The following is a 16190-nucleotide window of genomic DNA, read 5'->3' on the forward strand; positions in this document are numbered from 1 at the left end:
CACAGATGTATTGGCTGAAGCAGTTAATGGATCTTCGCATGAAGGAGAGGACCTTCCTTTCATCTCATTTTAGCCAATTTCATGCTATCATGAAGAGTCTCTTGTCATAGGGTGTTGACTTCAAAGAAAACTTGCACCCCTTGTTTTTGCTTGGCACCTTGCCTGAATCATGGGATGTATTCCGTACTACCATATACACAAACAAGCTTGATGAGCTGAAAATAAAAGATGTTGAGAGTGCTTTATTAACTAAGGAAATCAACAAGAGAAACAATGATGCTTCTTGTTCTTCACATGCATTGACCATTAGAGGTGGCAGACATGGCAGGCATGATAATGATCATAAGGGCAGGGACTCTCAGAACTCCAGGTCCAAATCACGTGGTCGCAGTAAGACCCGTGGACAAAATTCTAATCTTACCTATTATTATTATGGGAAAGCAGGACATATTAGTCCACAATGCCATAAAATGCACGATGATAAGCACAAGGAAAAGGGAAAAGAAAAAGTGCAGTAAAAGTCTTCTAAGCGGCAGCCTTATGTCAGTTGGACAGCTTGATGATGCAGGGTATTTTATGTCCTTTGGAGACTCTGCATGGAAGATTACTTGTGGCAGGCTTGTACTTGCAAGAGGTACCAAGTCTGGCAGCCTCTTATCCCTTACTTATATCTGGAGCTACATTGGATCATGTTTTGTCTGTGGGTTCTATTCCCCATGTATCCCTTTGGCATGCTCATTTGGGGCATATGTCTTTTAAAGGAATGAAAATGCTATGTGCTTTGCAGTATCTTCCGCCTTTTGATGCTTCGCATTTTGATTCTTTTGATCATTGTTTGTATGGCATGCAGACTAAAAATATACATAAAAATTCTAGTAAGAAACCCATGGGTGAGCCCTTGGCTCTTGTGCACTCATATGTATGTGGGTCCATGCCCTATCAGTCACTTAGTGGAGAAAAGTACTTGATTACTTTCATAGATGATTACTTACATAAGGTTTGGGCTTATCCCATAAAGAGAAAATTCAATGTCTTAGACACATTTCAACGTTGGCTTGCATTATTAGAGAACCAGTCTGGGAAAAGGCTCAAATGCCTAAGGTTAGATAATGGGGGTGAGTATGTGTCACATGCTTTTGAGCAGTTTTGTGATGAGCAGGGTATTAAGCATCAATTGACTTCCCCTTACATCCCACCCCGGAATGGTATGGCTCAACGCATGAATAGAAACATTCAAGAAAGGGTCCGTAGCATGCTTAGCTAGGCTGGCTTAGCGCAGCACTTTTGGGTTGAGGTAGTTACTACTGCAGTGCATCTCATTAAAGGTCGCCTAGTGGTGGCATTGGCTTTCAGGTTGCAGAGGAGGTATGGGTAGGCAAGCCCCCCTCTTATGATCATTTGTGTGTCTTTGGATGTGAGGCATTCTGCCATGTGCCCAAGGACAAATGCAATAAGCTAGATCCTAAAAGTGTCAAATGCATTTTCATTGGCTATGGAGATGCAGGAGAGATGTGTTACCATCTATGGGATTCGCAGGTGCGAAAAGTGATCCGCAGCCATGATGTCATCTTTTCATGAGGACAAAATGCATATGCAGCCTGAGAAAGTGGTTGAGGTGGTATACAGAGTTATCTTTCAAGAGGAGCCACCTGAGCTCGCTCCACGGCCAGCTAGATAGTGTGCAGCATCACTTGATGCTCATGGCCCAAATGTTAGACATGCAAATGTTAGACAAGATGTCGATCAGGTAGCAGAGCTTGGATTGAGGCATTCTACTAGAGATAGACAACCTCCTAACCCTTTTGCACCCTCTATGGATTATGTACTGGTTACAGATGTAGGAGAGCCTCTCACTTATGATGAGGCTATGTGCAGGGGTGATTGTCACTCTTGGGAGAGGGCTATGCAGTCTGAGCTTGACTTGTTGCATAAGAATCAGACTTGGGATTTGGTTTTCTTGTCTCAAGGTAAGAAGGCTTTGCCATGCAAGCAGGTATACAAGCTGAAAAGTACCCCTAGACACCCCAAGCCAGCATACAAGGCTTGATTGGTTGATAAGGGTTTTAAGTAGGAGCATGGTATTGACTTTGATGAAGTCTTTTCTCTTGTGGTCAAGATGACCACCCTATGATTAGTCTTGGTCTTGGTTGCCCAGCTTAACCTAGACTTGTACTAGATGGATGTCAAGACTGCTTTTTCACATGGGGACTTGCATGATGAGATTTACATGGAGCAGCCTAAGGGCTTTGCAGACCTTGGCAGGAAACACCTAGTGTGCAAACTAAAGAAGAGTCTATATGGATTAAAGCAGACACCTAGGGAATGGTACCTTAAGTTTGATGCATTCATGCAGTCACAGGGCTACAGCCGTAGTGCTTTGGATCCGTGCTTGTACACAAAGAAGCCCGTGATGGTTCTTTACTGATTTGGTACTCTATGTGGATGACATGCTTTTAGCAAGGACAGCTCATGAGGAGCTAGATGCTCTTAAGGCTCATCTCAAGAAGAGCTTTGAGATCAAAGATCTGGGATATGCCTCTCATATACTTGGTATGCGCATTACACACGATAGATCTTAAGGACTACTCTATCTGTCACAGAGGGAGTACATTCATAAAGTCCTTGAGCGCTTCCGCATACAGGATGTTAAGCCTATTGGATGTCCATTACCTTCTCATGTGAAGGTTTTACACACCGATTGTCTGCAGAAAAATGAGCAGAGGGCCGAGATAGCCAAGATTCCCTATGTATCAGCTGTGGGCAGTCTTATGTATGCCATGATAGCCACCCGTCCAGATATAGATTTTGCAGTTGGGGTTGTGGCACGTTATATGGCTACACCTGGAAAGAAACATTGGGATGTTGTAAAGGGTATCACGAGGTACCTGAAGGGCACAGCAGATATGTGCCTTTGCTATGGCAGCCAGGATACAGGGGTCATGGGGTACACTAACTTTTGATTATGCAGGACATGCAGATAGTAAGAAGTCCACTTCTGGCTATGTGTTCACTTATGCTGGAGGGACTATCTCTTGGATGTCTAGGGTGCAGAAGTGTATGGCTCTTTCTACTATAGAGGCCGCGTATATTACAGCCACAGAGGCTTGCAAGGAGGCTATCTGGTTAGGCCATTTGATTGCAGACCTTGGTATGACAAATGCTATGCCTACACTGCATTCAAATTCTATGAGTGCCATTCAGTTGGCCAAGAATCTGATCTTCCATGCAAAGAAGAAACATATTGAGGTGAGGTATCACTTCATTCACGAGGTCATTCAGGACAGGTCTGTTGACCTTGTCAAGATTCCGACTGAGTAGAATCCTGTAGACTTGCTCACGAAAAGCCTCACTACCGAGCGCTTTGCCTTCCTCAGGAGATTGATGGGCATTGGATGAGATGACATCTTTTTCCTCATCCTGTTGTACATGTGTATATGTTGTACTGTCTTTTCTTTTTCTCTCTCACTAGGGCATATTTGCCTTTAAGTGGGAGGTTGTTGGGAGTAAAGGCGCCTCCACCTAGCCGCCCATGTATTACTACACTAACAGTACCCGCCACTGCACACTCCATCACAGTCACTTATTCTTTATTCTTTTAGTGACAGTTTGAATAAAGGAAGGCTCGGCCACACACTGTGGTTGTTGGAGTTCCCACTTTTGAGTCTCTCACTCTCTTGGCTCTTGCTCTCCATCCGCCATAGCTCTCACCGCCAAGCTTCTTCCTCCTGGGTTCCACTTCCCTTTCACCCAATCCGTGTGCTCAATCTCATAAATGAATCATGCTATCAGCAGATTTTCAATCTCCTCTTTCATTGCATGAGCATGCTTAGGATTCATTGGATACGGTTCACTGCTTGACCAGTGCTGCATCAGGTATCATGGGGATGTTGTGAGTCACTACACTCGGATCTAACCCTTTCAGCTCATCGAGGGACCAAGTGAACACGTCGATATACTCTTGGAAGAGAGTGGTGAGACTTGCTTCCTCTTCCTCAATCAAGTCATTGGCTATGAAGATAGGTCAGGGTGTCTCCCCTTCCTTGGCCAAATTGACCTCCTTGACCATGGTAGGCCCTTCTATTGGTTAACTAGCGTGCCCTTGGTGTTTGGCTCCTAGCAAGATCACCACCCTATCACCTTTTTTGAACTTCATGAATCTCCTTGGCAGGTCTTGCAGCTTCATTTTCTCATATGCCTGTGGTTCCTTGGGCCGCTTCTTGCTTTCCTCATTCAGTCTTCAGCACCTTTGGTGTGTCTAGTCTTAAATAGTCGAGGTATTTCAGGATCACTATCCGAGCTCACTTTTGACTCAAAATCAAAATCTATGTCTTCTCTACAAGAGGGAGTCTCTCTTGGAGGTTGCAGCTCAGAGTGTAAATCTTTCCTGAATAAGGGTGCGACACTTGGTTGGACCAAGCCTGCCTGCTTGTAATCTATCGCTCCTATGCGCTTCAACCATGTGCTGTCACAATCCATGCACATGACTCCTTTCTCAATCCTAAAAATATTCTCCTTGCTTGGTTTGGAGTCTACTTGTATATGTTCTATCAATCGTCCCTCAATGTCGTATTCTATCGTATCCATCTTTCCTTCACTTTGGTCACTAAGGGAACGACAGTCGTCGTATTCATCATTAGTGCTATCTTCATCTGATTGCTCGTCATTTCCTAAGTCTTGATACGGCTCCTATTTTTTGTCAGTGACTAAGGCCCAATTGTACATCAAGTTTAAGTCGTGCACTTTGGTTCATCGCCACTTAGGTTCATCCAAGAGACCTTGGAAAGGTTTAAGGTTAGCGGGCTGAGTTGCCTGCTAGCTTGTTTGTCAAATGCTCTAGGATCTCAAGGAGTTCTTTCTTGTTGCTGGGGACATGAAATTTGATAGGGTTTGTTCATTTGTTTGAGCTCTTAGCCATCATGCAGACTAGCATTGAAGGTTCATTTCTAGGCTTACTGATTGCCTTAGCAGCCTGCTCGTATTCCTCACCGTCGGAGAATGACAGATCGATGGTTCCTAGCACATGCATCCAATCTTGCTCATCTTCTGGACAAGGGATATACTTAGTCAACGGCACGTAATATTTTCTAATGTGGGTGTCACCCTTCAACATGGCTAAGATGGCATCTAGGTTGACTAGTGTTGTCTTCCAAGTATCCATCTCTACCCTTACTGCCTCTATTCTATTGCCTACGAAGATTAGACCATTACCCTAGTCCTCTACGACCCCCATGCATTGTGCATCTAGAGCCGACCTAGCAAGATGTCGTAGTCCACCTCCTTCATGACTATAAAGTCAACAGAGAATTGGACTCATGAGATCTTCAAGGGCCAATTCTTTAGCACTGTGAATGGACTTACCTTCATTCCGTTAGCTAGCGTGATATTAAACCTAGCATTCTCAACAGGCGTGTTATCCCCCACACCTGGATTACTATGTGGCTAAGCACACTAACTCACGCCCCCGTGTCTACAATTCCCTTTCTTGTGGTATCTCCAAGAGCTAAGACCGATAAGATGGCATGCATTTCTGTGCCTTCCCAGAAAGCATTGAGGAGCAAGGATTTGGGCATTAAGTGCAGTGTTAGGCTCGGTATTTGTGTCTATGCATCATATCTGTGCAATTCTACGGTAGCTTGCTCCATCGAACCTTCAACCCATTATTTCAGCTCTTGCCACAGTGTCAGATGCTAGCTAAGCAGATTTCCTAGGCTTAGCGTCATAGGGGTGATCATCACTATAGTGAGGAGGTTGTTGGCTACTAGTTTTTCTCCAAATCTTGTATTTCTAGGCCAACGGCCTTGATTGCTTCACTGGCCCATAGCATTCAAGTTTTGTTTAAGCAGCATTGCTTGTGGTGCAGTCACACCTCTCGATTTTGGTCATGTTAGTGAGATTGATGTGCTTATGCTTGAGAGATCATTGATCTCATCTTCCTATATGGGCTCATCATCTTTTAGGTGTTCTTGGGCCTCTTTTATCCACTTCTTCACTTTCTTGATAGCTTCGAGTTGGCGCTTTAGATTGGGGTACTCCCCTACCTTCGCATTTCCCTTCTCAGCCGTCTTAGGAGCCCACATTTTCCTTTTCCTTTACCTATGACTCTTTTTCCCAATTGAGGCTATTTCTAAGTTGTTAGGCCCAGGTAATGATATGTCCGCCTACTTTGTCTGTGTGCGGGTCATGAGTTGCAATGGGATGGGCATGGCCTCCCTGTCGAGTGTCTCGACACCAAATAATGCCAATGGGACTGATGGCATGATTGCTGAACTAGAAGGTGGTTTCCATCTTGGGCAATCGGCAAAGATATGAGTGATTTGACACTCATCTCTTCTGTGCACCTAAGATCTGCCTTGTCTCGGTTGGATTGCTTCCTCTCGGGGCAGCACGAGGAGATATGTCCCGGGTGACTGCAAGTCCAACACAAGATGGCTCTTGGGTCTTCCCTCCTATGCCTCTACCTCTACCTCTACCTAATGCCATCACTGGTATTAGCCTGTAATCCATGAGGATTGGATTACCCTCTTCGTAATACAAAACATAAGGGTTCACGTAGGGTTCCTCATCGTTTGGCTCCTCCACATAGTGGACTAGAGCATCGCTCGGTGGGTGGGTTACGTAGGGTCTAGGTAGTCTAGGTATTCCAGTGGGGTTTATCTCCATCCTAGGAATGGTTGGTTTAGTGTCATTGGGTGCCAAGAGACCCAGTGGGACCCCTCTCCTATTTGTCGCTAGATAAGGCTGATTGTAACATTGCAAATACGGAAGTCTCCTTGCAGTTGACAATGCATGGCATCGTGGCTGAACCTGTCGTCATTTTCACAAGGTCGGAACCTAGGATCCTGACACTCGATTGGCAGGTGGTTCCTACCACAATACACATATTGAATGTCTAGCCTTCTCATCATCTCTTGTAGTTTAGCTAGCTCCATCTTCATCTCCACCAGTTCCTGACTTGGATCTATGCCCTTTCCCTTATCCTGAGTGTCTGGGCTTGATCTTTCGCTTAGCATTGAAGTTCTTTCGGGGTTTCTAGGGTTAGTATCTTATCGATATGAGCTCCTGGAGCTTCTCTCCTTGAGCTGGTCATCCATTCTAATGGCCTCTTCAAAGACCTTGGTTAGTGTGTCTTGCTGCAAGCTTGAGTTGCCTACCAAGGCCTTGTAGAGTTCTTCACCCCGTATCCCATTGATGAAGACTATAGACACCACTCTCTCTATGGGTCATTCGGTCATTGGGATTCTCATAAAGAGACTCCTCACATGGGTCGCATAATCCCTAATGTCTTCCTTATCTCTTTATTTCATGTTCATGAGTCACATGATCAGGTTGTCTAAGTACCCAGCCTCGAGAATCTCTTAATGAAGAGATTCTTGAGGTTATTAAAGTCATTGCACTCTGCACTATCTAGGCTCGTTTACCAAGTCCTTCCCTTATTTCCTAAGCATAGGCCGAAGGCTTGCGATCACTGAGCGAGATTAGTGAGTCCGTAGGCTTCATAGACCTGCTCGAACTACTCCACGAAGTTGTAAGGGTTGTCGTCTGGTTGGTATTTATCTAGTTGCTTCATGAGACTATATGGATTTTAGACTAGCTCTTGGAGCCCTGAGTAACCCCTAATCCTGCAAGCAATGGGGTTGCCATTGTAGTGGCACTTCGCTCAATGGAAGCGTTGTCTAGCATTCGCTTCATGAGAATCTCACTTATTGTAAGATATCCTTCTAGTGCTCTTTCCCTCTCGGCATTAGGGCCTATCCTATTCTAGTTTGCTAGCGCTAGCACCCACTGAATTTTACGCACTTTCATGTTCAGCCAAGCTCCTAGCCTACTGCTCTTAATTGTAGGTCACTGCGCTTCGCAAAGCTTCACATGCTAGTCTCCTCTCCTCTCCTACACCTACTATGACATCCTTGGACATCCTACTGTGATGGTCTGTCCAGCCTATAGATCGTAATTGGTGACTAGCCGCCGCTGGATTTTTGTCAGGAGACCGCCTAGGTCGTGAGCTCTTTATCCCATCCATGGTTAGTGCTTGTCTCTGCCATGTCCGCAGTCTCTCTCCCTACCAAGTTGTCGAAGAGAGTGAGAGTGAGAGAGAGACCTATTGCCCTCTTTCCTATTGTTCTCCTATCTTCCTAGATTCCTTTCTACTGCCCATCTATCTTTACAATTTGCACAAGAGGGAGCCTGGTGTTGTTTTACAAAAAGTTTTAGGGGCGCCTTGCACTTAAGAATGTGCTTCTGCCTTTGTCTTGATTTTTTAGGCTGTCTTTGTGCTTTTAGCCATTCTCCATCCTGCCTTTTCCATTGCATCTGCATTCTTGACTTCTTTTTCTTCTGTTATCTCGAACTAGGTTTAACACATACACACACACACACACACAACTATTGTTAATTTGTCATATGTATCTCAATCTCCTCTCTTTTTGTCAAACATTTGCAATAACTATTCTTTGTCTCTCTCAGATAAAAAAGGTACTATATATTCACATGTGTGTGTGCACGTACCCACAACTATACAAGATTGTAGTGCTCTCTCTCTCTCTCTCTCTCTCTCTCTCTCTCTCTCTCTCTCTCTCTCTCTCTCTCTCTCTCTCTCTCTCTCTCTCTCTCGTTAACAAACACGGATCTAGAGCTATGCTAGCTATGGCAGAGGGAGGTTATAAACATAAACCATGATTGAGATAAAGAATTATAGCTCAAGTGAATTAGGTTCCAAGATAGATTAACTTGGACTCATAAACACAATCTTGAGTGATACAGAATGATAGTACTTTTTCATTTAAATGAGTGTCAACAAGTACATGCCTTTATAGGTTTTGGATAGTACCATTGTACTCACTATGCATAAGGGATTTTAGACATCTCTTCCTAGAGCTTCTAGAGCATACATCTTTGTCATATCTCCTAGCCTCTTTAGGGCATAGATTTAGCCTCTATGGGCATAGATCTGGCCTCTATGGCCAAACATCATTTGCTATTCTCAACATCCCCCCTCAAATGATGAGTCTCTACCCTTTCTAGTTTTTTCCCCCCCTACATGCAAACATGGACTAGGAGTTAGCTCTTTGGCAACCTAGTCAAGTTAAGGCTTGAAACTTTACATTCTTGGTAAGGGTTTTAAATCCACTTTGGAAAATCACATCCACTAAGAAAAATTATTTGTCAACAGCAGCAACAGAAACAATTTCTTCATCTTCTTTTTTGTGGTTGTCTTCTTGGTGGTCTTTTGCTTCAATCTTCGATATTTTGGCATTCTTAGTTGGTCTTATTGGACGTCTTTTTCTTCATGCTCTAGTTCTTCATTCTTTTTGTTGATGATTGGTACTTTTTTTTTGTGCTCCAGTCTTCTCAAGTGAGCTTGAGATGGATACAAATGTGTACATTCCCTTGGCTTGTTAGACGCTTCTTATTAGCATACATGAGTTGAACTGGTACATAGATCATAGGATTAAGGATTTTATAGGCATTGCAGTGCCTTAGGCATACAAGGTGGATACATTTCTTTTTTGATAGCTCTTGAGCTTGCTGGAATACATGACTTGATAGCATATCATTACATTCGCCTTGGATACATAGAGTTTGAGGCTTTAGTTGGACTTTGTGACTTTTGGTGTGATTTAGCACATGGTTTTTCTGGACATTTTTTAGGGGATCCATTACAACTTCTATTTGTCCAAGATACAAAGAGGTCTTACCGAGTTTTTATTTATCGGTAACTCCTTATAGAATAATTTGTGGAAAAAAAAGGATTAACTTGTTTGAATGGCCTTTAAAGGCTAGGGCTTTAGTTTTAATATTAGCCTTTAGAAAAAAAAGAACGAAGTGAAGACAAATGTCGAGCTATAGGCGGCATCGAGTTGCTTCAGGTGGTACTGGGAATTTTGGGTCCTGACGAGGAGAGGAAACAGGAGCTGGGTGGTAGCATTCGCAATATCGACACAGCCCCTGTACTATTGAGCCCGCAAGGAGCAACCTTAGCCACCTTTGCAAGGCATTCCATGAAAGCTTCTCCGATAGTCTTTTCCTATCCTTCCTTCCCGCATCCTTTTCTTCATCCATGCCGCCATACCTCTTCTCTATCCTCTCTTCTTCGACCCTGGCTTCCTATCTCCACTGCAGCAAGGTAAAGTCGGACTGTTCTCCTCCTTTCTTTCAAGAGCACATACTCATCATTTTGTGGACGTTATGTAGCAGGCGAAGCTTCCAAGTATGATTTGTCGATGCCGATTTCTTTCGCCAACTAAAAGCTCTAAAATTATTTCTAATAAATGCAATTCTGACAAAGAGGAAGCTGCTCAGACTCAGGAGCCTCTTTGTAGTATTGCTCAAGTGGGTCTTTGGTGTCCTTGGACATTGGACGTGCTTGTGAGCGATCTTGGCGCTGAGCTTCTCGTGAAATTCTGTTGTTTTCTTCTTCTTGGTTAAGGATCGGTTATAGCTTTTCTTCTTCTTCTTCTTCTTCTTCTTATAAAAAGGGGCCTAAGGTGGATTTTACGTGAAGAGAAGGATGAGAAGGATATGAGATGAAGAATAAGCCAAGGTATGGATATGGCAGAGGGCTTTAAGGTAGGTTCAACTCTTACTATCCATTCATAATAGAGCAAGGCTAAAGAAGGATATACTCTAATGTAGCTAGTCACAGCTCACCATGGCTCTGATACCATGTTAACAAACATGGATCTAGAGCTATGCTAGCTATGGCGGACGGAGGTTATAAACATAAAGCATGATTGAGATAAAGAATTATAGCTCAAGTGAATTAGGTTCCAAGATAGATTAACTTGGATTCATAAACACAATCTTGAGTGACACGGAATTATAGAGCTTTTACATTTAAATGAGTGTCAACAAGTACATGCCTTTATATCTTTTGGATAGTACCATTGTAGTCACTATGCATATGGAATTTTGGACATCTCTTCCTAGAGCTTCTAGAGCATACATCTTTGTCATATCTCCTAGCCTCTTCACGGCATAGATTCAGCCTCTACGGGCATACATCTGGCCTTTATGGCCAAGCATCATTTGCTATTCTCAACATCTCTCTCATCATTGATGGTATATAATAAGTGCTAAATCCTATGATATTTCTAACCTAAGTATGTTGATGTGAAATATAAGCATGCTAGACCACTATTGATATGACACAATAATGTTGGTGCACAACACATGCATGCTATACAATTATCATTATGAGAAGCATGTTGATGTCCATATGGGCATGCTACACCATGCTTACACCCAAGTCAATGTTTCTTGTGTTTGATGATACATTTTGACTTCATCTTAAACATGGTGCAAGATGCAAGCAAACAATATCATATAGTGAAACATTCAAATGCCTTCCCAATGTACTCTTTTCGAGACAAATATAGAACCTTTCTATGTTAGTCTCTCGTAATTCACATGCCAAAAATAAGGTTTTGAATTTCCAAAGTCCATTCAAAGGTTTCATGCAACCTTTTCTTCAGTGTATACACCTCAATAGTGACTTCTTAACAATAAGCATGTCATGGACATAAAGGATCAATATCATAAGGTTGCCATTCATAGCCTTTAGTGTGTATAGACAATAATTTGTCTCACTCCTTGTATAGCCTTGAGACCTCATGAAAGCTTCAAACTTAGGATACCAATTTGTGAGAGCTGGCTTTAATCCATATAGACTTTTATGAAGCTTACATACCAATTATTCCTTGCTTTGCAATACAAACCCTTCTACCTACTGCATTTAAGGATTCTCATACACGTTTCAATGCAAGAAAGTTATCTTTACATCCATCTAGACAAGCGCCATCTCTTGGTAGCCAATGCAAGCACCATAAGAAGTGTTATCATATTGACTAATGGCGAGAAGGTCTTATCAAAGTCTATATCCTTCTCCTACTTTAACACTTTGACTATCAATCTTACTTGTACTTACACAGAGCATCTAATGATAAAAAATTTAGGTTATAAATTCATTTGCAAGGTAATAACATTGACAAGGACTTTAGGGAGATTACTATGGTTGCTATTATGACTACTAATGTTATTATTGTGGCCATTATTATTATAATTAATGTCACTAGTGTGGTTATTGTTGCCTATATTATTAGTGTTATAACTAGTGTTATTGTAACCAGCATTTAAATACTAATGAAGCTATTTGAGATTGTCAAATCTATTATTACTATATCAGTAACTAAGAATATTATAACTACCATTGGGGATTCCGTTCCTGTTCTCAAATTAGTATGATTGTGGATTATTGAGATTTATAGAGGTTGAATTGAGCTTAGCTTTGCAGGATGCATCATGGAGTTGACATAAGAGTTAAGAATGAGAGATGCGTTTATTATCATAGAAAAATATGTACGTTACATCGCCACTCAACATGTGGATTTCCCTTTCAACGAGTTCTTTGGAACTTTTCTTCTTGCTTTGTTGCTCACCTTATTATCACATTTAGACCTTCTTTTGCTTGGCTTATCTAACATTGGAGGTTCCATGGTTGTAATGACTTGGTCCCATCTGAAAGAAAGGGAGTGTTTGGTAGAGAAGTAGAGCATCTTTTAATGGGACAATTTGTGAGCCACAGTTTCACCTTGTTCTTAAAATAAAACTCGATGTTAAGGAGCAAATTCGTGGAGCACCCTTGATCATGTCACCTTGTACTTACAAAAATGAACTCATTCTTAATGCACGTAGTTTTAAACACTCCAGACTCGAAAAGACAAGTCTTCCTCAAGCAATGGGCAACGTGAAAGGGAGCCTACCGTCCTCCTAGGTGCCTGACTATGCGACAATGGGCAGGGTGGGATTGTAGGAGAGATTGGCATATTATATTTTATAATTAAATAAGGTAAATTCTCGTCATGATGGGTGTATAGCTCAGTGGTAGAGCAATCGGCTGCAGTCCGATAGGTCACCGGTTCAAGCCCGGTTGCGCCCTTCGTACTTCACTCCTGTCTTAGCCAGCCTTACTATAAGGATACCCTTGCATGCGTCGCTGCTATTTCGTCATCTATGTTAGGCTTCCTTTAAAGTGGAAGGCCGTTGTCAGTTAATCATGATGTTTTTTTTATGTACGGCATTTTGGCGGTAGACAAAGTCATGCAAACCTTTTACGGAGCAGTCATGCAAACCTATTTTGGCAGCCATAAGGAAGCTTCCTCTTGACAATTTCATGCAACCTTTTAGGACACCAAATAATGGTTGATTGAATAAGGACAAGATTCCTCAAAGTCATGCGAATAATCCTATTTTGGCAGCCATAAGGAAGCTTCCTCTTGACAATTTCATGCAACCTTTCAGGACACCAAATAATGGTTGATTGAACAAGGACAAGATTCCTCAAAGTCATGCGAATCCATGGAATATATGATGTTCTTTGATGTAGTGATGGTAATGTGTTTCGTCTTCTTCGTTGCGTGTCCTTTTTTGGCGTCAACGTTGGCTGCTTTGGATGTCGGAAAGCTTTCCAACGTCACGCTCACCATAAACCTTACCTTTTTCTGCAGCATACGCCAAATATGCATGTCCATTATGTTATGTAGAGTTCACAAATGTGTTGAGCGTATCCCTTACCCTATGTGGCATGCATTCAACAATCCAAACTTGGAACATATAAACTTGGAATTGCCAGAGTGATGAACGAAATGAACAAAACCAAGCAACCAATATTCTGGAATACTCTCCTCACCTTCTTTCGTCTCCGGGAAATTGAACTTTCTCCCTGATGAAACTAAGTATCCTCGGCACGATCATTATGAAGGAGTTCATGGTGCATCAAAATACAAGGGGCGAGGCAAAGCTAACCCCCAAGGAGGTCCCAATTCCCAAAGTCCCCAAGGAGAAACCCTCCCCCCATAGCCAAAACACCCCCAACCTCGCTCCCTAATCTGAATTGGACTAATCCATTGCTTGTTGCTGGCCCTGGAGTTAAAATCCCACAATCACAGATGGCTCATAGGCTGACACACGTTTGGCAAAAGATACTTGAAGACTTCAAATGGTTGGGGGCCCAAGATAGGAGGAGAGACACATCATTGAAGCAGCTAATATGGACTTTCAAAGAGGCTTATGACCCCCCATATAGGCCCATGAAGGAGAAGCCTAGGGTGGTTAAGAAGCTAGCTAGAAAAGGTCTCTGCAGGTGGGAAGTCCTATGGGAAGTCTCTTCGATAGAGTTTATGAAGCTGGACCGCTTCCTCTTAACTCCTGCCGAAGAAGCCCTTGTCCAGGAAGCCTTGAGGAAGGTGAAACCTACATGGCCAATCTCAAAGGTGGTTTGTGAGGTGAACTTGACCAAGTTGATGACCAGCCCAATAGGGAAACCACTCTAGAAATGTAGGAAGTCAAAGGATTATTCAAGGAAAGATCTATCTCACATACTTCGGGCTGCAAACTACTAGCGTAGATGGCACCCAAGTGCAAGAAATAGAACATGGGTAAGGAGGTGCTGCAATGTTTGGAGGGCTATCCCCTCAAGGAAACTTAATTTTATACTATGGCGTGTTGTCATGAACAAATTGCCTACTAGGGAAAGATTAAGTAAGTTGATGATGGTTCCCCCATGGTGTATATTCTGCAAGATAGAGAAGGAGTCTACAAGACATCTGTTTTGGGATTACAGAGAAGTCCGGGGCTTTTGGAAGCAACTCCAGTCATGGGTGTGAAGCGCTGGCTTCTTTGACAGGATTGACAGTAAATTTGTACTTTTTGGTGAGCAAGGCAAGATGGATGAACAATCTCTGAAGCTGTGGAATGTGATTAGAGTGGTTTCAATGTAGGAGATCTGGAGGCTAAGAAATGATAGGCTTTTTTGTAGGGTTAAAGTTCCCTTGGTCCCAAAGGATCGATGGCCTAGGGTCAAAAGTGAAATTTTGGTGGCCCTTAAGGGCTGTAAACAATCTCAATCTGAAATGCAACAGGGTCAAGTACTCAATCTCAATCTAAAATGCAATTGGATCGAGTAGATACTTCAATTGCATGTACAATTTCAATTTGAAATTGAATTGCTTAAATTCTAAATTGTTACCTCTTTGATATGGTAGTCCTTGAGTTTTCTTTGTATGCCTTGTAAACTTTCTTGAGGCTACTTGATGTTTTTCATCTTCTTCTTCCAATTCTTCAATAGTGTCTTCTTCAATGGTTATTGGTACTTTACTTTGAGAGGCATAGAATAGCATGTGTCCAAACCTCTAAGGACTAAGCTAATTTTCAATTTGCATTTTCATCAAATATCATATTCCTTGGTACAAATATTACTTTTTTATTGGATTATAAAGGTTGTAAGCTTTGCTCACATCATTATATCCAATAAACACTTATTTTCTAGACAATTTCATCAAGCTTCTTCCTTTTCTTAGCAAAATTATGAGCCAAAGCTAAGCGTGCAAAGACTTTGAGATGAGATACCTAAGACTTGGATACATAGAAGACTTGACATGGTACAATACCTCTTGGTACTTCAGTAGATGACCGGTTCATCAAGTAATAAGCGGTATTGGTTGCTTCAACCCAATAGAAATGAGCAAGTTGCTTATCTTTTAGCATGATATATCAGGGCTACCTTAAACAAGGTCATGTTCTTCCTCTCTTCTATATCATTTTTTTGAGGTGTGTAGCTACAATTAAGTTGCCTTGTCATCCCTTGTTTTAGGAGGTATTGGATAAATTATCCTCTATCTAAATAGTTTGATTCTTCTACTATCACATACTCAACCATAATATAAAATTGCTTTAAAATAATAAGTACTTCAACCTTGGATTTCATGAAGAATATCCTATTATACAAGGAAAATCCATCAATGAAACTTAGTATGTATGTCCACCTATTGAAGGTATATTGGTTGATTCACATACATTTACATGAATGAGAACGAGATCAAGGACTTCTTTTGATCTATTTGCGATCCTTGAGAATCTAGTTCTTTTATTGCTTTCCAATATGACATGCTTCACAAACTTTGCTAATCCTTTGTAGTGATAATGTGCCCAAAACCATGCCTTGAAACCTCAACATACACATGCTTTTGGAGTTCAAGTGTCCATACCATGTACACCACAATTCAATATTAGAAATAACTTCTATTCTTTCATCTTATACAACTACAAATGCTAAAGCTAGTCCATCAAGCTTGAAGAGTTTCCAATGCTTCTTTCATTTGACTACTACTTTTTGTAGTGGTTTTTTGTATCTTTGA

At 42.0% G+C, this 16190-nt stretch overlaps 1 non-coding gene across 1 annotated transcript; it reads left to right on the plus strand.

Annotated features, from left to right (window-relative positions):
- Positions 1 to 12862: 12862 nt before the first annotated feature.
- TRNAC-GCA (transfer RNA cysteine (anticodon GCA)) lies at positions 12863 to 12934 on the plus strand. The gene has a single exon. It is a non-coding gene; the product is annotated as a tRNA-Cys (tRNA).
- Positions 12935 to 16190: the final 3256 nt, after the last annotated feature.

This window comes from Lygodium microphyllum, chromosome 5 (assembly GCF_053477565.2).
Source record: "Lygodium microphyllum isolate KBCC chromosome 5, Lygodium_microphyllum_v1.1.10, whole genome shotgun sequence".
Classification (NCBI taxonomy): Eukaryota; Viridiplantae; Streptophyta; class Polypodiopsida; order Schizaeales; family Lygodiaceae; genus Lygodium; species Lygodium microphyllum.